The 25,462-nt window shown below is 37.1% G+C and overlaps 1 long non-coding RNA gene across 1 annotated transcript; it reads right to left on the bottom strand.

Annotated features, from left to right (window-relative positions):
- Window positions 1-3,619: 3,619 nt before the first annotated feature.
- LOC133520138 (uncharacterized) lies at window positions 3,620-20,146 on the bottom strand. Its single transcript, XR_009799707.1, has 2 exons — window positions 19,821-20,146; window positions 3,620-4,515 (listed from the first exon to the last, which is right to left on the bottom strand). It is a non-coding gene; the product is annotated as an uncharacterized LOC133520138 (long non-coding RNA).
- Window positions 20,147-25,462: the final 5,316 nt, after the last annotated feature.

Genomic DNA, 25,462 nt, shown 5'->3' with positions numbered 1-25,462 from the left:
AAATTTATATGAAATTTGACGTATCCTGCAGTAACATTATACCAGCGTGACATTACTACCAACTGCATGTCAAAATTGTTGTTACTGCCCGGATTTTTGACTATTGCGGCAGCAATGCAGTTGGCAGCAAAATCGTGCTGCAATACTGCTGCAGTAATGCTGGTGTAGTCTACATTTGAATGGTTCTTTTATAGGTGCGCTTAGTGCGCTAAGATTGTCTATTTTATACTCATCTGTGGATCACACGATCATTAAGAAGACAGTGGACAACCGCTTCTCCATACAAACATAGTCCCCATTTTCCTCCCTGGATATATTGACAAAATAGAAAATGTTTTTACTCAATTTATTGTATATTAACTATAGCTATGCCCCTTCGTTGGACTTTTTTTTATTTTTTGATTATTTTAAAAGTGAGGAGCAAAAAAAAACAAACTTCATACACATTTTTAAATGCTTTCTCTTGTAATGTTTAAAAAATCGAAAAAATCTAACGAGCATAATTGTATAGTTCGACATAAATTAGTAGAAAATAAATGAAGGCGCCACTTTCTTCGTAACTGTCACATTTTTGAAGTGACATGCTTAAACAGCGCAACAATTTTGTATGAAAATTAAGTGCTCTTAATTGTTTAGTTCCATTTTACTTATAGTTTGTCAAGCCATTTCGGACAGTGGAAAAAGCGGCAAAAAAAGTGGGCGCGAAGGGATCGTTCCATACAAATTTTGAATTTCGCGCCTTATTCTACTAACAAAATTGTTGGATCGGCTATAATTTGTACTCTTTCATGTCGCACTATAGTTCATATATATAGTATTCGTTGCTGGCAGTCAACGAGCAACCCGCCAGGCGGGCGCTCAGTCCGTAGTCGCATTTCGCTACATACGCATTTTCCCATGTTATCGGCTACGCTCATAGCACGTAGCACACGCTGGCGGCGAATGTCGGCCCGATTTGAAGAATGAGATACGATAACGATAAGTTCTGGTTTAGATAAGTTCTCATTTAGATATCGTTTGTATGTCGTATAATTGACAGAAGCAGCTCGTTTCGGGCAACCAATGTCACTTTGACATTAGAAATATCGTGGATAGATTTTATTTGAATCACAGCGGAATCGAAATAAACGTCAATTTCGACATGTCGTTCAGTTATCGATCTTTTAAAGATCTTAAACGTCACTTAATCATTCTTCGAATCGGGCAATGTGTTAATGTTAATACTCAGAGAGGAAAACGGAAGTCCGTTTGTATGGAGAATCGTAACGACGCCGTCCTCTTACCTCTAAGACCTCACAAGAGCCTCCTGAGCTGTGACATCCGCGGTAAACCCGCAAGTCTTTTGTAATCTCCCGTAATTAATAGGCTTAATATTTCATACACTCCGGTTTTCCGCTAATTCCCCTGAAAATAACACGTGAAACCTCACAGGCATCATTCAAGATTAAGAACGTCTACTCTCTCATTAAGCCACGTGTGCGAAAAATGGTATTAAGTTCTACGAGCTGCATTCGACGTTGAAAATTATATCTTATTTTGATATTAATTTGATATTGCTTGTAGCAAGATTGCTCACATGGAATCTTCCATTTTTGCAAGAAGACAAGGAGCATCAAAAGTAGCGGATCAAATAACGCTTCATAAGCATCTACCATTCTATAACAGCTTAACAAAAAGTCATGTCTTTAATGTAGAAAAACTAAGACTGTAAAGGATGTATTTTTGAACGCGAATTTTAGAAAATTATCTACATTTGGAAAAGTTATACGGAATATCAGATATTTTTGGCGCGTTGTTTCATCCGCTACTTTTGATGCTGACTGTACGAGCTTATATAGTATAGGCTATGTCACGTGTGAGGATAAGGCGTAGCACACACTACAAGCTTACACATGGTAGTAAGCTATTACTTAATATTATTCTAGACACAATAAATCTATACTTATGACGAGGTAGTTCTCCTTTAACGCTTAACCTCATATGGCGATCCTGCCAGGATAGACTATGTCACGTGTGAGGGTAAGGCGTAGCACACACTACATAGACTATGTCACGCGTGAGGGTAAGGCGTAGCACACACTAAATAGGTTATGTCACTTGTGAGGGTAAGGCGTAGCTACTACAAGCTGTAGTGTACAATACAGTGAAAAAAAATTCGCCGTATTCATTGAGAATAAATTCGAATTCTTTGAAAGAAATAATCGTTCTGAAAGAAAAAAATAACTTCCCCCCCTTTAATTTTTGAACCATGGGTCCAAAAAATATGAAAATATCGTGAAACAAATACCTTCAATAAACAGCTTAATAAATACCTTCAATAAATATTATAGCGAACATGATCGGTACATGAGTTATTGCAAAAAAATCTTCTGTTAGTAAAAAGACGTACAGAGCGCTGCGAAGGTACTCAGTTAGTCCCTTCTGCTTGTAATGTACACAATACTTAATAATAACCCTCATTTGGGCTGTTCTGTTCTGACAGTATGGTAACTACACCCTACACTGAGCATGGCTTGATATAGTCTTGGCCGATTTTTACTTCATAGCCCAGTACTTAGTCTATCGTTTTTATCCAATAGTTCATATTAGATTCTTTCAACTCAGTAATTCTTGACACCCTGGCGGGTGTGTGTACCCTTTAGATCTCATTAAAGTGTCAACTCAAAAGGCATCTACGTGTTGGCTTCGGCTCCGCGCACGCCTCCAAAATGTCTGGAACACCATTTTTTTTATACTACTTCGGTGGCAAACAAGCATACGGCCCGACTGATGGTACGCGGTTACCGTAGTACCGCAACTCCAGAGGTGTTACATGCGCGTTCCCGACCCTAACACCCCACACTCTCGTTGAACTCCTACTGGGCAACTATACTCACCGGCAGGAACAGAAAACTATGAGTAGTTGTTGCGTGAACTACTCATAGTCTCTTAGTCAGTAGTCGTAGTCGGAGACATACAAATAATAATGTACGTAAAGAATAATATGTATTAATAGTATTTAATTTTGTAATTACTTTTTAAATACCATCGAGTTTTGTTTGTAATGATTTTCTGCTTATTAACCGATTCGACAATAAATTACTTAATTTATATTGCGGTTATTTTCCCTCGAGCGTTGGAACGAACTTATTATCAGTTATTCATCGGCTTATTTTTAGGGATCCGTGAGGAATAAGTTTTTTTCTCTGTTTTTTAGGGTTCCGTAGCCAAATGGCAAAAAACGGAACCCTTATAGATTCGTCATGTCCGTCTGTCTGTCCGATTCTGTCACAGCCACTTTTTTCCGAAACTATAAGAGCTGTACTGTTCAAACTTGGTAAGTAGATGTATTCTATGAACCGCATTAGGATGTTTACACAAAAATAGAAAAAAAAACAATAAATTTTGGGGGTTCCCCATACTTAGAACTGAAACTCAAAAAATCTTTTTTCATCAAACCCATACGTGTGGGGTATCTATGGATAGGTCTTCAAAAATGATATTGAGGTTTCTAATATCATTTTTTTCTAAAATGAATAGTTTGCGCGAGAGACACTTCCAAAGTGGTAAAATGTGTGTTCCCCCCCCCGTAACTTCTAAAATAACAGAATGAAAAATCTAAAAAAAATATATGATATACATTGCCATGTAAACTTCCACCGAAAATTGGTTTGAACGAGATCTAGTAAGTAGTTTTTTTTTAATACGTCATGAAATTAAAAAAAAAAAATTTTTTCATCATACCCATACGTGTGGGGTATCTATGGATAGGTCTTCAAAAATGATATTAATGTTTCTAATATCATTTTTTTCTAAACTGAATAGTTTGCGCGAGAGAACCTTTCAAAGTGAAAAAAAGTGTGTCCCCCCCCCGTAACTTCTAAACTAACAGAATGAAAAATCTAAAAAAAATATATGATATACATTGCTATGTAAACTTCCACCGAAAATTGGTTTGAACGAGATCTAGTAAGTAGTTTTTTTTTAATACGTCATGAAATTAAAAAAAAAAATTTTTTTCATCATACCCATACGTGTGGGGTATCTATGGATAGGTCTTCAAAAATGATATTAATTTTTCTAATATCATTTTTTTCTAAACTGAATAGTTTGCGCGAGAGAACCTTCCAAAGTGAAAAAAAGTGTGTCCCCCCCCCTGTAACTTCTAAAATAACAGAATGAAAAATCTAAAAAAAATATATGATATACATTACCATGCAAACTTTTACCGAAAATTGTTTTGAACGAGATCTAGTGAGTAGTTTTTTTTTAATAAGTCATAAAATTAAAAAAAATTTTTTTTCATCAAACATATATGTGTAAGGTATGTATGGATAGGTCTTCAAAAATGATAGTTAGGTTCCTAATATCATTTTTTTCTAAACTGAATAGTTTGCGCGAGAGACACTTCCAAAGTGGTAAAATGTGTGTCCAAAGTGGTAAAATGTTGAACAAGATCTAGTAAGAAGATTTTTTTTTAATACGTCTTAAATTGTACGGAACCCTTCATGCGCGAGTCCGACTCGCACTTGGCCGCTTTTTTTAATGGTTACCGAAATGTAAGTTATTGTAGGATATTTCCTGAGGGTAGTTGATTATATATAAAAGTTTAAAACCAATGTTAATATTTCCTAGTATATTCTAATTCAGTGCATATTCATTTTCATAAAAGTTATCGTAACCTTTTTTAACTTTAAAAACCCAAATACAAGAAGGTCGATTCTATTTTTAAAATGCGTTAAGATTTTGAACGGGGTTTGATACGACCTTGGTGCATAGTCCGCGTTTTTTTTTAAATATACTACGCCGGTGGCAATCAAGCATACGGACCGCCTAATAGTAAGCAGTCTCCGTAGCCTATGTATGCCTGTAACTCCAGAGTAGTTACATGCGCGGTGCCGACTCTAACACTCCGCACCGTCGTTGAGCTCTGGCAACCTTTCTCTCCGGGAGGAACATAACACTATGAGTAGGGCTAGTATGCTACTAAATAGATAGTGTTTATTATAATGTAGGTACATTATATAATTAATAGAGTGGTTACTTGAAGTAACCATACATTCAATTGGCGAGCACTTTCCTACTCATTGTTATATTGTGTACACGGAACAAATGAACAAATCAATTCTTATGGTTCACGCGTTACATGCCTTAATAAATTATTAATTGTTTTTCTTGATCTGTATATTTGTAAAAAAGCGATTTCATTTATAAAAAATGTGTCATGGATAAAAAAAGAGGGTGTCCATAAATGTCGTAAATCAAGTAGGAACATTTTTTTACAGGAAAAAATAAATTAATGTCAATCTCACAAAAACTACTAGTAGTTTCGAAACAGTTGCTTATAACATACTGAATGCGCAGACTTCATCTTGCTCACGTTTCCTGTATGTTTCAAACTTCTAACATCAACAATTCATACCTCAACTACAATCTAAATTTTAGAGACCCACGGAACTCCCAACACAAACGTACCTCACGCTTGATCGAATTTCGAGGCCACGAAATACGCGTAGCTATAAATTTATATGTGCGCCTACCCGTTATGTAAATTTGTGTTCAGGGTGACACCTGGTAGGGCCATAAATTATTAAAATACCGCCTAAAACTGTTGCAGCTTCGTTAAGACGATAGTGAACGATTGCTTATCCATACAAACATAGTCCCCGGTTTCCTCTCTGGTTATTAAAATTATAGAAAGTATATCTACAAATATAAGATACTCGTAATATAATAGTACGATTTAGTTAAATTCACTTGCAGTGCATGAAATTATTATTTTCACATTCCCCTATTGTGAGCAAATGTCAGAGGCAGAAAATTACGATACTAGTGCGAAAAATAGGAAATTCGAAACAAGTGGCGATAAATTCAAACAACCGAAGGGAGTGTTTTAAATCGACACGAGTTGCGAATTACCTATTTGCACATGTATCGTACAACGTTTTACAGTACATAATGGCCCTTTAAATGTTCGGCACAGTAACGTAATATGCTAATTTTCGCACTAGTACGGTAAAGTAGCACCATATGTACTGTAAAATTTATTTAATTGCAAAATATACAAAAATTAAAACAATCACAATATCCTTAAATACTATTTTTTAAGCGTATTGTGATAAGGTATTATATTTAGATAGAAGAAAAGTGATTTTAGGAAATTCATCCCCTAAAGAGGTTAAAAAGGGGATGAAAGTTCGTATGCGGATCAGGTTTTGTTTAAAGTTAGAAACTTGAAACTTCGCGAAAAGTATAAATATTATATTAAAATAGAAGTTTTTTTTTGCGTTTTCGGAAATTCATCCCCCGAGGAGGTTTAAAAGAGGATAAATTTTTATATTCAATTAGGAACTTGAATCTGCGTAATTTTCATAAAATATGAGAAAATTAATTTCAGCATTTTTTAAAATTCATCCCTTAATAGGGTTAAAAACGGGTTGAAAGTGTGTTTAGTGGGAAATAAATCCACGCGGAAGAAGTCGCAGGCAACAGCCAGTTACAAATATATTATATTTTATTATATGTACATTATGAAGCAGTCATGTAAACGAATAATAATAATAATAATAAATGAATAAAGATAATAATAATAAAATTCTTTATTGCACACTACATAAAAAACAGATACAGAAATTGATAAAATATACAGATTGGTAGGTAACAACAGGCGGACTTATCGCTTAGTAATATAAATCAAAATTTCGTAGCAGCGGCGAAATCGCAAAGAAAATTTCATCTGAACGCAAGAGGCATGTTTTATTCTTATCATGCGGTGGCTGCACCATGCAGATTTGCCATGTTACAATGTACAGCGAGCTGCAAAATTACATCGACCTATTATGAATAACAAAAATCGGATAAATTACACGTAGCCGAAATGAGAATGCTCAGATGGTCTGCTGAGGTCACCCTGTACCCCTAGTGTAAATAAATTCAATTTCGAAACGTGACGTACGCGTTTGCGTTTAGTCTCATTTTGTATTGGATTAAGAAAGAGCGCGCCAAGCGGGATGTTTTGGAAACTCAAAATCCTATACAAAATGAGACTTAACGCAAACTCGTTCGTCACGTTATGATGTCGATAAAATTTACACTAGGGGTACTGTTAGACAAAGTGCCGAACCATTACATAAGGACCTTCAAAGTAAGGCCCATACAGGACAAATTAGCAAATACCAGACTGCGATGGTACAGGCACGTCACGAGGCGACCGGAGGACCACATGACATGAAAGTGCTTAATGCCAATCAGGGTCCAAGCAAGAACTGAAGACCTCGACTTACATAGATAGATACCATCAAAAAAGACCTAACGAATTGTAATATAAGCCCAAAGACGACCCAGAGAAGACACCTTTGGAGAAAGACGATTATGAGAGCCGACGCCAAATAAGATGAGATAAGGCCGGCAGTAGAAGAAGACCTATTCTGATTGAGTTCATTCGTAACTGGCCATTCAATTTTGTGGCGGGGTTTATGATATGCGTGGTGGAGAAAATGTAAGCGATAACAATGCACAGCGTTTGAAAAATCTGAAATGTTACGGGCTTACATTTTAATTTGACAGATGCGGCCCGAAAAGACGGTTTCACGGTCAGCCACTAGGTACTTGGAGGATTTAACAACTGGACACGCCTTGTCTGTAATTTTCTGTACAAATAAGTCTGCCGATTTTTGCGGGGGAGGGCCACTTTAAATAAACGTCAGTCTATATAATACATATTTATGACCAGTGGCCGACGTTTTCCACAGAGGGGTAATCTCTTAAAGGCGACGCCTTGTCTGTAATTTTTTGTACAAATAAGTCTGCCGATTTTTGCGGGGGAGGGCCACGTCAAGTAAACGTCAGTCTATATAATACATATGACCATTAGCCGACGTTTTCTACAGAGGGGTAAGCTCTTAAAGACGACTCCAGTGGTACAGTCAGCATCAAAAGTAGCGGATCAAATAACGCTTCATAAGTATGTAGATACTGTAACAGCTTAACAAAATGTAATGTTTTTAATATAGAACAACTAAGACTGTAAAACATATATTTTTGAACGCGAATTTTAGAAAAATTTTCAACATTTGGAAAAGTTATACGGAATATCAGATACGTTTGTCGCTACTTTTGATGCTGACTGTACAATAAAGTGTATTAAGCTGAAATGCATCGAACTAACCCTTTACAAGAGAAAAATTTCCAAGCCGTTTCACCATATTGACTTAAAACGCTCCAACAACCTTTGTACCATTTACTGAACAAACATCAGACTCGAAATAAAAGGCAGCCCGCTCAAAGCGACATGTGTAGCCATCACAGACCACCAACTACTAGACGGAGCACGTAAGACAATCGAGGTCACCACACATAGGCCGCACTTTTTAACGGGGGTTAGCGAAGGTCTTCATTTTATTTTAAATTGGGCAATGCTTTCGTAAGTACGGACGTTCTCTTCTGCTGGTCGTATTTCTCAACTGATTCTCATGAAACGTTGTAAGCAAGTTTGGTAGTTCGACAGAATATTTCTTTTTTTTTTAATTTTTTAGTTTTTTGTAAAATGATTAAAATGGTAGAAATTGCCATAAAAAAGTGCCAGTAGAGTCTTTAGCACTTAAGACTATTGTGAGTTCGCGGTGATAGTGACTCGACTCGACCATGACCGTGTATGCACACGGTAGGGCCTAAAGTATATAATAAAATACTACTCGAGTTAAAACAAACTGCGAGCGACGAAAATTTCAATAAAAAACTTAAATCTAAACTGGTGTCTGATGCATACTATTCTGTCGATGCCTTTTTCGAGACCTAGCACTGTATCTGGTGAGTAAAACTATGTACATATGTGTATATACCGGGTGTTTCCTGTAACAGGAGCAATAAATTAAAATGTAGGCTGTACTCCTCAAACTCACCAACATTTGTTCAGCAACTTTTAAAAATAACTTATGTTTTAATTTTTATTACACATTGAAGTTAATTCTAAGACGCAATGTATTACGAATTTTGTTACGTTTAAACCGTGACAAGCAACGTCAAACACACTGATGTCAGCGTACATTGAAAATAATATTAAATTAGTATGAAAAAGATAAACTCTAAAGATTTCATAATTTTTTAAAGTTGTTAATCAAAATTTATATCATTTTAGGAGTACTATATATGGTTTAATTATTTGCTCGTGTTACAGGAAACACCCGGTATATACATACAAAACAACTGGTTCGTTAACTCAGCCTTGCCTCTCAACTATGAGCAATATTAAATAATAAGACTTAGCTATAAGCACAATGGTACCTGACATGTAAAATTTTATTTTATCAATAAAGTATTGAATTGAATTGAATTGAATCGACTAAGTATTTATTTTTTTACATTTTTTAAGTTTATTGCGAGGCCACAGAGCCACTAGTAATCATAGTTACGTTTGAAATCAGTTCCAAAACTTTTTTTTAAGTTACCTCAAAAACTTATCGCATTTTAAGGTTAATAATTGGTTGACTGTTGCAACTTACATTCATCATTCGAGGGAAGCCAGTGCTGTCAATGGGGGAATTGGCCCCAGGCGTCAAAATCAACTTGATGTCTATATCTCCCCCCCCCCCCCCATACACGGTTATATATTTTAGAATAGAAGAGCGACTGCTTACGAGTATTTCAGATGCGCTTACAATAGCGACCACTACTCGTGTACCTAATAAAATATATTTTCTCAAACTTGCAATGAAATGTTGACATGACTTACTTCAAATTAGGCCCGGAAATATTATATATCAGGTGCAATGAGTGAAGATGATAATTATGTAAAGGAATTTCATACATTACACACCCAAAACTTTAAAGCAACCTAATTTTTGTTTTTATACGTCAAATTGTGACACAAAGTCTTGGCATTCAACCATCAAATAGTAGTAGATTCGTAGTTTATTTTTAGCTGTGTAAACCTACGAATAAAACAAATTGACTTCTTATAATTTTTTACACTATACAAATCTCGGCGGGGCGGGGTTGCCGGCCGCGTATCCCTACGCTCGGCCGTCTATATCTACTTGGTTTGCAACCCTTCGTTTCCTGGCGTCTTGAACAAAAATAAGCTTTCGTGGTGTACCTAGGCTGTTAAAGTATAAAATAGTGTAGAATACAACTCAAATGCTGGTCGAATCATGGCACTTTACAAGGAAAATTGCACTTAATGTGTGGTGAACACGTGGTCTTTGCAAACGCTTTATGATGCGGTGTCTGTGTAGTCTGTGGTAGCAATATAAAGCGCTATTAAGGATAGTGGGCGCGTTACAGTTGCCTCGCAAGGGTTTATTGCATCTTTGTTTGCCTCGGGAGGCAATAGTGTTGCTTCCGATAGTTAAATCCGCGAAACTAGCTAAAACGTAGCGGGTAGACGTTTGTAGAAATGGATCCTTTTTATTTAATAGAGAATATAACGCGAAACTCTGCGTAGGGGGCGCCACTATGTACTAGTCGTTATTTAGTTATAAGATTGCTGCGCCCTTGCAGGGTACATATCATGTAATTTTATGTACCTAATATGATTGCAATAAATGCTTTGTCTTGTCTTGTCTTGTCTTGCATTCAATTTTTTACCGTATTCTCAAGCAATAAAGTTCAAACTCCAATTGTTCTAGTGCTAGTATGTTACGCTAGGTGGAACAGAATAGTCCACTTGTACTGGCTCCAATTGTTATTACCTACCTACGACTGCGGTTGAATACTTGTAAAGATATCGAATTTAGACTTCACCAGCATTACTGCTGCGGTAATGCAGCGCGACATTACTGCCGACCGTATTGCTGCAAATACATATATAGTCCTCTATGTCGTGTCCGACAACGGCGAACTTTACAATTTCCTCTGATGAGCACGTATATGGCTCGCAAAACCGAACTTGGTCTTAAATGTCCGGTCGCACTGTGCACAATAAAGCTACCCTTGGTCGTTATACATGTATGCGTAAGACGGCTTAGGTCAAGACTTTCTTGAAGGTCCTTTTGGTTCAGGTGTTCAAGTCGAGCTTCTTCGAAAGTAGCTACACCTTCTCTTACCTCAAATATCAAAAATCCGGACGGCAATAACGATTTAGACATTTGTGACAGCAAATGCAGTTAGCAGTAATGTCCCGCTGCAATACTGCTGTAGTAATGCTGCCGACTCTATTAATTCATGCATTTTTAATTCAAGCATATGTTTGAACAATTAAATCCAGCCCTGTACGTTCTTTAACGTAGGTGGTGGTAAACAGAAATCTAGCATTTCTCATATTCTTTCATATAAAACACCTAACAACAAGTATTTTGTAAAACAACGGTTTATATGCGCCACTCTTTTTTTTTATTGCTCAGTCCCTGCCCGTTATCCAAAGTTGGTGTTATACAATAAAATAATGCCATGTGTTAACCCTTTCGAACTAGATATGTATCAACAGTACACATCTATGGGACAAATTGCACATTCTTCTTTTAAGTAAACGGGTCATCCTACTTTTTCATTACCATTAACCTGTTGTCAGAAAAAAGGATGACAGATATTGAATTCGTGTATAAAAATTGTATTCTCAAAGTATACCTGACCCAAATCGTAGGATTTATTGATAAAAATTCACATATTAATATTAAATTGGTCATACAGTGGTAAATGCCTTATTTTGATACTTTCTTCCTCGCGTTTTCCCGTCATATTGCACGGCTCATGGGAGCCTGGGGTCCGCTTGACAACTAATGCCTTATTTTGATACGTAACCATGAAACAATCAAGGATCAGTTACTGTGATTAATGATATTTAAATTAGTCTTTTTTTGAAGAAATCGAACAGGAGGATTTCTAATTCGAAAATGTTATTATTCAATCAATGATTTCCTGAACGACATAGATAATTAATATTATTAATCATATTTTTTAATAAACTGTTTCTCACATTTCAACTGTAATATCTTTTTTTAGGGTTCCGTAGTCAACTAGGAACCCTTATAGTTTCGCCATGTCCGTCTGTCTGTCGGTCTGTCTGTCTGTCTGTCTGTCTGTCTGTCTGTCTGTCCGAGGCTTTGCTCCGTGGTCGTTAGTGCTAGAAAGCTGAAATTCGGCATGGATATATAAATCAATAAAACCGACAAAGTCATACAATAAAATCTAAAAATTTAATTTTTTTGAGGGTACCTCCCCTACACGTAAAGTGGGGGTGAATTTTTTTTTCTGCTTCAACCCTACAGTGTGGGGTATCGTTGGAAAGGGCTTTCAAAACTAATAGGGGTCTTTAACAAACATTTTTTGATAAAGTGCTTATATTCGGAGATAATCGCTCCGAAAGAAAAAAAATGTGTCCCCCCCCCCCTCTAACTTTTGAACCATAGGTCCAAAACATATGAAAAAAATCGTGGAAGTAGAGCTTAAGAAAGACTTTAAATGAAAACTATAGCGGACATGATCAGTTTAGCTGTTTTTGAGTTATCGCAAAAAGTTTCCCCTTTATAGTAAAAAGACTTTCATTAGGTACTGATTATGCAAATTTGCCTATTTGTTTAACTCGCGTTTCATCCCTTGGTTAACAATCTACTATACTTTAAGCTCCAGTTCAGCTTATTGGGATGGAAGAGTAACTACGGAACCCTACACTGAGCATGGCCCGACATGCTCTTGGCCGGTTTTATTTATATATTAGATTTGTGGATAAAACATAGTGATCGAATCGTACCACCTATATAGGGAGCGTGCATGAACTATAGGAGGCAGCACAGGAGCCGTCAGATTTTTGGCGCGAGGCGTAAATGTGATGTTTATTGTTCCGATGTAGCCCACAAGATGGCAGAACCTACTATGCACAAAAAAACACGTGACGTGTAAATTTACATGTTTATTGTTCCGATTCAGGCCAATAGATGGCAGACCCTCCAACGCGCACGGTCCCTATATCTGATTCTGATTCAGAAAATGAAAGTTATGGCCAAGTATTAAATGTGCATTTTACGAAAAATTTGTCAAAATTTTACGTACAACTAAAAAAGGTAGACACAAATATCTTGAAAAAATTTCATTTTACTCTTGTTACTCGTATTTGTTACTTTGGTTTATTTTAATTAACACTTGTTAACATTAGGTACTGCGTTTTCTAATTAAAGCATTTTTTCAACCTCACCGCGCCATTAATTTGAGAGCCTTTTTTAGATTCCACGCTGAAAGTTTTAAGATTAATGATACCCTCGGAAAATCAATCAAGAAAAACCGAAAAGTAAATAAAACAAGCTGATTGGCTTATGTTCAGGATAAAACTGAAATAAATTTTATTTAACCGTTGAATAATATTATTTTCAACATACTTGCTCAAAATGACGCTTTTTATTCCACTGATTTTTGGCACATAATCCCAGATATTAAACACGCGTGCTTTTTCAGAATATATAATAACACTCGTGCTTTTTCATTATATTATCCGACTGAGTTAACCTTTTGAAGACGTCATATGACGCGCGCTGTAATTCGCAACTCGTGTCGATTTAAAACACTCCCTTCGGTCGTGTTTAATATATCGCCACTCGTTACGAATTTCCTATTTTTCGCACTTGTATCGTAATGTAGGTACTATTTCAGTACATATGGTGCTACTTTTCCGCACTAGTGCGTAAATTAGCACATTATGTAACTATGTCGAAAATTTAAAGGGTCATAATATATGTACTGAAAAACGTTGTAAGATACACGTGCGAATTTCCTATTTTTCGCACTTGTATCGTAATAATTGTACGTTACTGTGTCAGAATTTATAGGGCTATATTATTATGTAAGTACTGTAAAATGTTGTGCGGGACATGTGCGAATAGGTAATTCGCAATTTGTATCCATTTAAAAGTGTTTTTTACAGTACATATGGTGCTACTTTACCGCAATAGTGCGCAAATTAGCATATTACGTTACTGTGTCAAACATTTAAAGGGCCATATGTACTGTAAAACGTTGTACGATACATGTGCAAATAGGTAATTCGCAACTCGTGTCGATTTAAAACACTCCCTTCGGTCGTGTTTTAATTTATCGCCACTCGTTTCGAATTTCCTATTTTTCGCACTTGTATCGTAATGTACTAATTTGCCCCTCGTTTCGAATTTCCTATTTTTCGCACTTGTTTCGTAATGTACATTTAGTTCATTATAGGTACCTGTATAAGGTTTTATTTATATGTAAAAAAAAAACTATTATACAGTATTTAAGCTACCAAACTCTAGTTATAAGAACAACACTCTGAATAACATATGTGGCCAAGCATAAAGCCCATTGTCGCTTAAAAATATTCACGTTTAAAATCGTTGGAATGCAAACAAAAAGTTACTCTTACATTTTTAATATAAGCCTCTTGTCACCGTGTGAGCCATTTTACAAGCTTTTATTTAACTTGCCCAGTTAGTATAGTTTCTATTTTTCTCCGTGAGCTTCTACGGATTATCGTCTTATCTATTGTTTAAAAACCGCAAAGGCGCGTGCCACTATGAAAAAATGGTCAAGCCGTATAGCCGTATATGTACGTATGTATGTATGTCTGTGTGGGGCAAATCTTGAAAGCAAAATTTGACTCGCTTCCCGGTTTCCGATCAAGCTGAAATTTTGCATTCATATGTAAGTCGGGTGATAATGTAATTTATTATGGTACCATTGAGCTGATCTAATGATGGAGATATGGCCATGGGAACATAGTTGCCTATGGAAATAAAAGTACATTCAGCGATAAAAGCTTGAACCAATTTTTTTTTCCAAAACCATTTTTTCAGTTTGTTTTTTGTATTATAGGCTTTATGCCTCAGAACATAAATAAGATTTAAGGAGAACGGCCCAGGTCCGGGTCCGAGGGTCTTCAAAGGCGCGTATCGGTGATCACGTGATAATTTCTATAGAAAATAGAGGGTCTACCGCAAACACCGATGTTCATAAATTTCGGCCATCTTTCTTTGTCACTCTAATAATGCTTTAATAGGAGTAACAGTTAAAGATGTCCGCTATATTATGCGAACTTTGGTGTTCGCTGTAGGCTCTCAGAAGTGTCGGCCCTTTCATTGTTCGTTTATTTTACGTGAAAATGTAAATTTTTACTATCCAACTTGTAAATACGAGTAATACATTACAAATACAAATACAAATACAGATACAGATACAGATACAGATACAGATACAGATACAGATACAGATACAGATACAGATACAGATACAGATACAGATACAGATACAGATACAGATACAGATACAGATACAGATACAGATACAGATACAGATACAGATACAGATACAGATACAGATACAGATACAGATACAGATACAGATACAGATACAGATACAGATACAGATACAGATACAGATACAGATACAGATACAGATACAGATACAGATACAGATACAGATACAGATACAGATACAGATACAGATACAGATACAGATACAGATACAGATACAGATACAGATACAGATACATATACAGATACAGATACAGATACAGATACAGATACAGATACAGATACAGATACAGATACAGATACAGATACAGATACAGATACAGATACAGATACAGATACAGATACAGATACAGATACAGATACAGATACCGATACAGATACAGATACAGATACAGATACAGATACAGATACAAATACAAATACAAATAATTTTATTGAAAACAGTATAAGTACATTGTATCTACACAGTTGTTTTATATGTATCGCCATATTAGCGATTAATTGTCAGAAGGCCTACCGCGAACTACGATCGACCTCCCTCCCTGTCACACTTACGTACGAATTTGCAAGTACGCCAGAGATGCAACACGTCGAAAGTGGTTTGTGGTGGACAGGGATCGGAAACCGGTATTTTTTCTATGGGAACGAAAACGGTATTTTTTCGTTCTTTGTTAATTATTTCATTTCTAATTGGGCAATCTAATAATACGAAGTCGTTATCTAAAAACACAACCGAGTCCTATATTTGGAGTATAAAATAAACCGAAATATATGTTTATTTCAAAGTTTTTCCAATAAACCGGCTCCGATCCCTGGTGGTAGACTCTCAGTTGCTGAACATCAAAGCTGTGAAAGGAGTTTTAGTATTAAAATACAATAAAATAAAATAAAAACACTTGTGTTACTCAACTATTCATTTATCCTAGCCTATCAGGTTTTATAAACGACCTTTCAGACAATGGCAATGATAATTTACCAAACAGATAAAAAATCCGGTAAAATAATGAGCAAACTTGCAACATTTATTTGGTCTGCATTTATGTATACCTACGAGTATAGTTACGTCTAAACAAATTCATCGAGTAAATTCACCGTGAAATTGTGCTCGCAAATACGCATTCAAAGAGGTGAGACCACAGCTCCCTTGTGTGTATAAAGCACAGTTAACTTTAATTAAAAGCTCGTATTCGTGCGTATGAGGACAAAATAAGTCCCAAGCTATGGTAGAAAACAGACGACAGTTTTAAGGACAGCTGTGTCATCGAAGCGGGCGATGTCACTTTTTTTAAATACTATGTCGGTGGCAAACAAGCATACGGCCGCCTGATGGTAAGCAGGCTCTGCAGCCTATGTATGCCCGCAACTTCAGAGGAGTTACATGCGCGTTGGCGAACCTAACACTCCGCACCGTCGTTCAGCTCTGGCAACCTTACTCACCGGCAGGAACACAACACTATGAGTAGGGTCTAGTGTTATTTGGCTGCGGTTTTCTGTAAGGTCCCCAGGCTCTGGTCTAGATTTGGAATGTCATCCGCTGTGCTGTGTCCTACCACACAAAGCGAGATGACATTCACAATGCCCATACCTCTCTTTTGGACGTAGTTTAAGGACATACCCGGGTCCAAATACTAGTTGGGTCACTATCATTTTTCTTGATTGAATATGTAACGGCTTGAACCGTCTAAAAGGTGACATTCGGATATCAACTGCATTACTACTGCCCCCTTGTCGTCATTGTATCTGTCCTTTTCCACTCATTTTGAATGACATTCGCCGCTACATTACTTCTGCGATTATGACGTTGAATTCGTCACTTAGTATATCAAGAAAATTGCCAGATACGGCGGCAGCATCATTGCCGCCGCAGTAGTATCGCAACAGTCCATTCTTAAAGAAGAACACCTACATATAGATAAATTAAATGAATATCACAATAGATTAAGAAGTATCCCTAATGCACCTAGATTCATACTACCATCATATAATAATGTCTACGGAACGAGAACTAATAATTTCATACTTAAGAAAATAATAAATAGCCTTCCGTAACACATACAAGATTGAAAAAATTATTACATATCAAATAATTACGACTATATTTTGTAAACAAATATTTGCTTTGTTATAATAATAAATAATAACCGCAGGGCAGCTTGTGGCGAGCTGTTGGGGAGTAACGACCCCACGGACCCGAGTACTTCCGAGAGTCGGTCAGGGTCTCCGTCTCCGGCGTGTCTTCGTCGGTCGGAGTGGACCCCAAGGGGACCCGCAGGACTCTCAGCTCTGGCTTGCCTTCATTGGCCGTCCAGAGAGGAGTCGTTAGAGCTAAATGCTCCAGGGGTGGAAGTGAAAACTTGCATAAGACGCGAGTTGGCACAGTGGCTGTTATCAGCCACTGGGTAGAAAGCGGCGTACACCTCTCGACACCCCTGAGCCGCTCACACCGGTGTTGCTCCTGGTCGTCTTCACGACGGCATTTTCAGGGGCCCATCTAGTGGGCGGCGAGTCACCGCCTGCCTCGATAACTAGTGAAAACATTGTTATGGCAGGTGTCCGGACGTCTTTGCAATAACCCAGTCTCATTGTCCTCCCAAACTTCAATCCATAGACCGTTATACTGTTCACTTTACTACAATAGTCCCAATGCCTGTTGCGACCGGTTCATTGGTGTCTATTGTTGCGCCCGTGAACGGGTTCCAGCAGGCGTTCTACATGACATTAAAGCTCTCCAAGAGGCCTCTACGTGTTGGATCTATATCCCCATGCAAGCCTATCAAAAGACCGGGATTTATAGGCCCGTGAAATCCAAGGAGATACAATAATAAATATTATAGGACATTATTACACAAATCGACTAAGTCCCTCAGTAAGCTCAATAAGGCTTGTGTTGAGGGTACTTAGACAACGATATATATAATATATAAACATTTATAAATACTTAAATACATAGAAAACACCCATGACTCAGGAACAAATATCCATTGCTCATCACACGAATAAATGCCCTTACCAGGATTTGAACCCGGGACCATCAGCTTCGTAGGCAGGGTCACTACCCACTAGGCCAAACCGGTCGTCTATTGTTAATAATGTTATATAAATTAGTTTAATAAGTCCGAACCCTTGCTGTAATTAAGCCATTCATGACTTTAGCAGTAAGTAAACATGGAACTCTGCGATTTTTTTAAAATTAATTGGAACTATAATAAATTAAATAAAAAAAAAGTAAGTCATGTAGCTGCTTGCCATCCAAATGTTACCTTGAATGGGATGCGGCGCCGGCGCTTTGGTAGGTAAAGGAGTTTCTTCATTATGTCCCGAATTGATTGGAATAAAACCGAAATAAACCGGTATTTACCATTATTGTATATAACGCACACGTGTATATAAATGTAACATTAAGTACCCGAATCGACACAATAAACCTCGTTATTACAAGGTTTTTGGTATTTCCGAGATTCGTGCTGTTGAGATTACACTTTATTACGTACAAAACTGAGTTTCCCGGAATTCGTTAGCTGTTTTTGCGATAAAAGCTTTCAACAAATAGTACGAAAAGCAATTTCACTTGATATTTATTTTTTACCTGAAGAGTTACTTATAATTTTGTAACTTACACAAATGTACTTTAATTAACACACGAGAAAATATATTTATATTTTTACGTTAGTTACATGCAATGCACCTGCCTTAAATTCTGAGGAAATAATTCATAGGAGCCAGGTTTAACTATAAAACTAACTAAAAAAGAATTTAACTCAAATTAAATAAAAATTAGCAATGAATCTTAAGTTTTATGGTACTAATCCGTAGGGTTAAAAATAGTACATTACGATACATATTGCGGAATTTCATTGGAACAAAATGTTTCATACTTAACTGAACAGTCACCCTAGACATAAGAATAACAGCGCCCTCTTGACAATGATCGTCGGGCTTTACTTAATGTTGACTTAAAAGCTGTTGTTGATGAATCATGTCATTGTCACATGTCAAGTATTAAATAAATTTATGATTGCCTATTAGAAACAATTAAACAACATTTTACGCCCACGAGATATTTATTTTTGTTAACAGCTGTTTATTCGGGTTTATTATGATAGTTAGAAAACACTTTGTCACAAAACATAGTCGGAATACCAGATTAATCTTACAATATCAGATTTCTAACCTAATATCATTTGCGGTATGGAGTATGGAGCTTAAATGGCATCCAATATGTCCTTGAGAAGCACCTTGAAGCACATTGTGTCGAATTGCATCTCGTCAATTGAAGTAGGTGTAATATTATTATCTTAATTCATGGAACTATATTACTAGTTAAGAGGCTGTCAACACCCAATGTCCTTGAAATTGATGTTACTTAAACAGTTTTTTAAGAAAGACTATTTGTTTTAGTCAAGTAAGAAAAATATATGTTCATATTAATTATATTTCAAAGACCGTGGTTGTACTCGATACATGATTGAACGAAATCGGCTCGATAGAAAATAATTGCAAAGATTGGTCTTAAAATCACAATTAAACGGTTCTATGTCTTTATTGTTTTGACTTATGGGTCTGCAATTAAAATCACAATTTCAAAACATTTATATCTAAACCGCTGTTGAGTAAAATATTACACTAATATTCCACTTTTTTTTATTTAAATATTTTTCTTATTATTCCCTTGCCCAGGCCCAGTAACATGCGACAGTGCTATCTCATTTACTCCGATACAAATAGACAGTGTGCGCGCTTTAGGTATTGACAGCCTCTTAAGGTTTACTCCAGTGAAACACGAAGTTGTTAGTTGGTATATAAAATACCTTCAGAATGCATACGCTAAGATAGCTCTTTTATATAGGTCCACATAGTCAAAAAAGAATACCAACAGGCGCATAAAATATAAATGAGCTTGATCTTTCGCTTATTTTTTTTTTTCACTTTTTTTTGGTCTATCTGAGTCTTGAGTAGGAATTTTTCTTTTCAGTAAGTTTAATCCGGTAAACGTCTTCAGTAAATATTATTCATATTAGGTCAATTCCGAAATCAACTTTCAGTAAAATGCGTCTCTTCCAGTTATTTAGTCATATCCATTAAACATTTATTCTCATAATTCTGTTTCATTATTATCTTTACAGTACATATGGTGCTACTTTACCGCACTAGTGCGAAAATTAGCATATTACGTTACTGTGTCGAACATTTAAAGGGCCATATGTACTGTAAAACGTTGTACGATACATGTGCGAAAAATAGGAAATTCGAAACGAGTGGCGATAAATTAAAACACGACCGAAGGGAGTGTTCTAAATCGACACGAGTTGCGAATTACCTATTCGCACATGTATCGTAATGTACTATTTATAAATTGATAAATCCTGTAATATTCTCGTAACAATATTAATAATAGTGTAACTATACAATTAACGCTTATGCATTTATTGCATTTAGAACTTAAATAAGTAAAATAAGATATTATTTATTTTTAAATTACACACGGATTTTAATTATAGGATGTCTAACGATTTGTCAGAACCTGTAGATACATATATAGTATCGCAAGACAAGCCTTTAATGTAGGATTATGTAAGCTAATTTACATAATATGTCAAAATATCACTCACAAGTTTCAAAATTTGTTCGTATTGTTACTTATCATAAGCCAGTCCATTCAGCAAACGGTGGCTCGATTATTCTCAGTCAAGACAGAAATTGGGGTGCGTACAAAATACCCGAGTTCGTAGGAAGCATTTTTTTGAATGGATAAATGTTATTTTATAAATAATAAACGTAATAAGTAAACTATGTACATATTGAAATTAATTAAAATCCGATAAAATCCAGCTTATATTAGATTTATTTATTTATCGTATGGCGTTTACACACTGGTTTTTACAATAATGATTACATCAAATTAAAATTTACAGTTTTGCAGATATACACTCGCGTCCTATGTCAGTTCTTTAAAATCTTCGACAGGTCCGTTGTATCTAGTGATGGGGCAATCAAAAACTATATGATGTATGGTCTGTTCCGGATCTCCACAGTCGCACGCCGCCGACTCGCTCCACCCCCATTTGTGCCAGAGGTACGCACAGTTGCCCACACCGGTTCTCAGACGGTTAGGCCTGCACCATATTTGGCGGCTTTCTTTAAACCCTTTGGGCCGCTCCTGTGTGCTGAGCTCAAAGAAGGGGTTTGCTGCATTTTTGTGCTGCTGGGCTTCCCAGTCCCTCATCCAAGCTTGACTGGCCTTCCATGTCGGGTCATGGGTATGAAAGGATTTCGCTGGCGCGTTTCGGGACTTCAGTCGGGTGTTTTTGAGGCTGTCCATGTCTTCGTGTATTGGCAGTAGAGTGTTATCGGACATTTTAGTGAATTCCCGTGCTAGGCATTTTTCTCTGCGGATATTCGGCGGTGCAATGTTGCTGAGGGCTGGTAACCAGTAAGTAGGCGTTGGCATGATGCAGCCCGATATTATCCTCATCGTGTGATTAAGCTCCACGTCCACCCTGGCCACGTGTGCACTGTTCATCCATACTGGTGCACAGTATTCCGCCGTCGAGTAGACGAGGGCCATAGCAGTGGTCTTTAGGCAGGCAGCGCTGGCACCCCATGACGTTCCTGTGAGCTTCTGAACTATATTGTTCCTAGTCTTCAGTTTTCCAGACAACTTGTCAAGGTGGTTTTTGTACGTCAAACTTCTGTCAAGGGTTACACCCAGATATTTTGGGCAGAAATTGTGACGCAAAACTGTACCTCTGAATCTCACTTTTAGCTCTCTGTTCGCTAACCTGTTGGACAGATGGAAACAACAGACCTCGGTTTTGCTGGCATTAGGACATAAGCGCCATTGCTTGAAATACTCGTCCATGGCCTCTAGGTCTCTCTCTAATATACCTTCTGTTGTTTCTATGCTTTTGTTCTGAGTTACTAGGGCCAGATCATCAGCATAGCCAAACTTGCGTGAGGTCGTAGCAGGCAAGTCGTGGATGTATAAGTTGAAGAGGAGCGGAGCGAGCACAGAACCCTGGGGCAGGCCGTTATTTAAAATTCTTACTTTACTAGATTGTTGGCCCAGATATACTTGAAACGGTCTATTTGTTAGAGCATCTTCTACCACTTTAAATATTCTTAAGCATGGAACAGTTTTCAACAGTTTATAGAGCAGACCCTGACGCCAAACTGTGTCGTAGGCGGCCGTGAGGTCTACAAAGACCGCGGAAGACTTTGTTCCTGACTGAAAGCCGGCCTCGATATGTGTTGCGAGTGCTAAAACCTGATCACAACAGTTTCGTTTTGGCCTGAATCCAGCTTGCTCCTGTGGAATTTCTGAGAGAATGGTGTCCGATATGCGGTTATAGATTAGGCGTTCTAGTAATTTGTAAATGACGCTGAGTAACGCTATTGGGCGGTAGCTGTCTACCCTGTCTTCGGGCTTTTCTGGCTTAAGCAAGGCTATTATTTTTGATGACTTCATCGTGGGTGGCATTTTTCCAGTATCGATAATGTTGGTGTAGAATGACGCCAGCCATGATTGGGTTCGCGGGCCACAGTGTTTTAGGAACTCAGGGAAAATGCCATCTTCTCCACAGGCCTTGTTCACGTTGATATGTGCAATTGCGGATATAATCTCAGGAATGGTTACAGGTCCACTATACTTGTCATTAGGAGTGGCTTGCGACTTCAGTTTTTGTGCATATTGGTTCCAGTCGGCCTTTTGGAAATTCCATCGAGGACCTGGGTAGGATTGAACTAAAGGAATTTTTAATCCGATTTCTAGAAGGATAGGTCGATGCTGGCTATTTGGGAAGTCATCAAGAATTGACTTCTTTGCCGGTACAGGAAGGCTGTTCTCATCCTTGGAAGTAAACACCAGATCAGGATTGTAGCATCGATAGTAGATCTTAGATATCTATTAATGATATAACATTAATAAATCAAGATTTTATTAATGTTATGTATATTATCATTTTTACGCCCAATTATACCTAAAAATAAAGTTGTATCTCATAAATAAATGAAATTGATACATCGCGGACATTAACCAAAGGGTACGGCCCCTAAGCATGGCCAAAATGCCCTAAGCGGAAAAAATATTTTTTTCTTTTACTGGATTATTAACCTATATCAAATCCGTCCAAAGAGAGTTACGAGCGGTCGGGTTGAGCTGGAGCGAGGCCAGAGGACGAGCTGAAGATAGGAAGGAGTGGCGCGAGCTTGTGAAGGCCCTTTGCACCTCTGGGGTGCTTTAGGACAACAACAACAACAACAACATTAACCTATATATATGTAGTGCTTTCACCAAAAATTAAGCCTCAAATGCTTCAGATTAAAAAAAAAGAAAAAATATTTTTATTTTATTACAACCAAAGTACTTATCCGGTTTCTTTGTAATTTGGTTATGTTGTTTTTTTAAACCTGAAGCATTTGAGGCTTGATTTTTGTGAAAGCACTACATATTTATAGGTTAATTGTCCAGTAAAAGGAAATTATTTTTTCCGCTAAGGGCAGTTTGGCCATGCTTACCCGGCTAAACCCTTTACGGAAATACACAGAAAAAACAAGATCAAGCATATTGTTTTTGGGCTTTCAATTGCGTCAACGTCATTCGGCCTTATTCGAACTTTAAGATACATCAAACAATACGTTTTTGTTTGAAGAAACGTCACATTTGAAACTGACATATCTAATCCTTATCGTATCTTTAGCAAATGTTTGGCGAATCTTAAAGTTCGAATGGGACCATTTAAATAATTTGTCTATGCAATTTTGCAGCTCGCTGTACAGTGTGGTTCTTACGAATGAAGAAAAACCTCGAGATATTTTTCACCGTCAAAAAAGAGCAGTTACTTAAATTACAGGATATATAAAATATGCTTTACCTTTGGGAAATCTATGAACCGGATGCAGACTCGTAGTCATCAAGTAACGAAGGTTTTGTGAGGAATATTATTCTCGTCACAAAAAAATGTACTACTTGATAAATGTTAGGTTAGTTTGACGGCAATTTAACGTCATTGTGACTACCCATGGAAGGTAGAAGGTAGAGACAAGGAACAGAATCTCCTTATGCCTAAAAGTGTCCGACAAAAAACCACAAATAGGTGGCGCTGCGATAGCTAGAATATTTGCGAAAAAAATCGAATCATAGACAGCGCATTTCACTCCGTCAATAACGCCTAGGTTCTTAGCTACTCTAGCGCTACTCTGGAGAGATTTGGAACTATTATTTATATCTGACAGCTGGACACTTTTGCAACAGTTCTTCCTAAGGAGATTCTGTTCCTTGCCCCTACCTTCCATAATTGTGACGTTTACACAATAAAAGTAACATTGTGAACTACCTGCAAGTCGACACTGTTGTCAAGTGCCAGAGCAAGCGGATGGGTCGTAATGCATACGATCACAATCTGTATTTTATTTACCACCTTGTTATACAACGGAGCCAATACGTCACAGTCATTATCAGTCTATCTATAAAACATTACCTCAATTCATGTCATATTTTTTTATTCAAAATCTAATTTATACCATCCGTAAAACTCGCCAAACTGCAACGTTTGATGGCGAGGTAGGTACGCTCATTTTTTATGGTTACAACTTAACCTGTTTATCTGCTTAAATCTAACAATTCGACACTTGTTTCCATTATAAATTTAAATGACACATCAAATCAAACAACTAAGCATGCTCGTATGTATTTATGCGAGTAAGTACTTATCTGTCGGCAATCTATACTGACGTACTCTATACGGACTTTAATTTTTCGGACAAGTGAGCCTATAGTTAGTTTAGTCCTCGATTGTTTTTTTTTTGTATGATGGTTTACTCACATGTTCACAAATGCGAGTATGGAACCAGCTAAAACATCGTTAAAACTGCGTGCAGATTTATGGCTCCTATTAATGGTCTTACATTAAAGCAGTACCCACACTTCGTAAATGTTTTCACACAAACGCCAGTTTTCATTTCGTAATAGAATGATAAAGTGCGATCATCTCCAACTGTTGAGTATCGACTCGCTCACAATTCGGCACGTGTGTCAAAAATCTCCTATACTTGCTGCAAAAATAAGTGGCGAGTCAGGTCATAATGCCATCTCTTTTACTCCTGGTTGTTCTTAACAAGGGTAAACGAGATAGTGCTTAGTTCTCAATTAGCTTTAATTACGTCATCCAACACTTTGCGGGTGTTTACGGCTGAAGTTTTTACTACGGGCGGGTTCCGAGCAATTTCCTTTACTTTCTTGGGTTAAAATTATGTGTCCTTAACAGTACGTGACATCATCA

This window comes from Cydia pomonella, chromosome 7 (genome assembly GCF_033807575.1).
Source record: "Cydia pomonella isolate Wapato2018A chromosome 7, ilCydPomo1, whole genome shotgun sequence".
In the NCBI taxonomy this organism is placed as follows: domain Eukaryota; kingdom Metazoa; phylum Arthropoda; class Insecta; order Lepidoptera; family Tortricidae; genus Cydia; species Cydia pomonella.
Note: the sequence above shows the minus strand (reverse complement) of the source record. Positions and strands in the feature narration are given on the sequence as shown.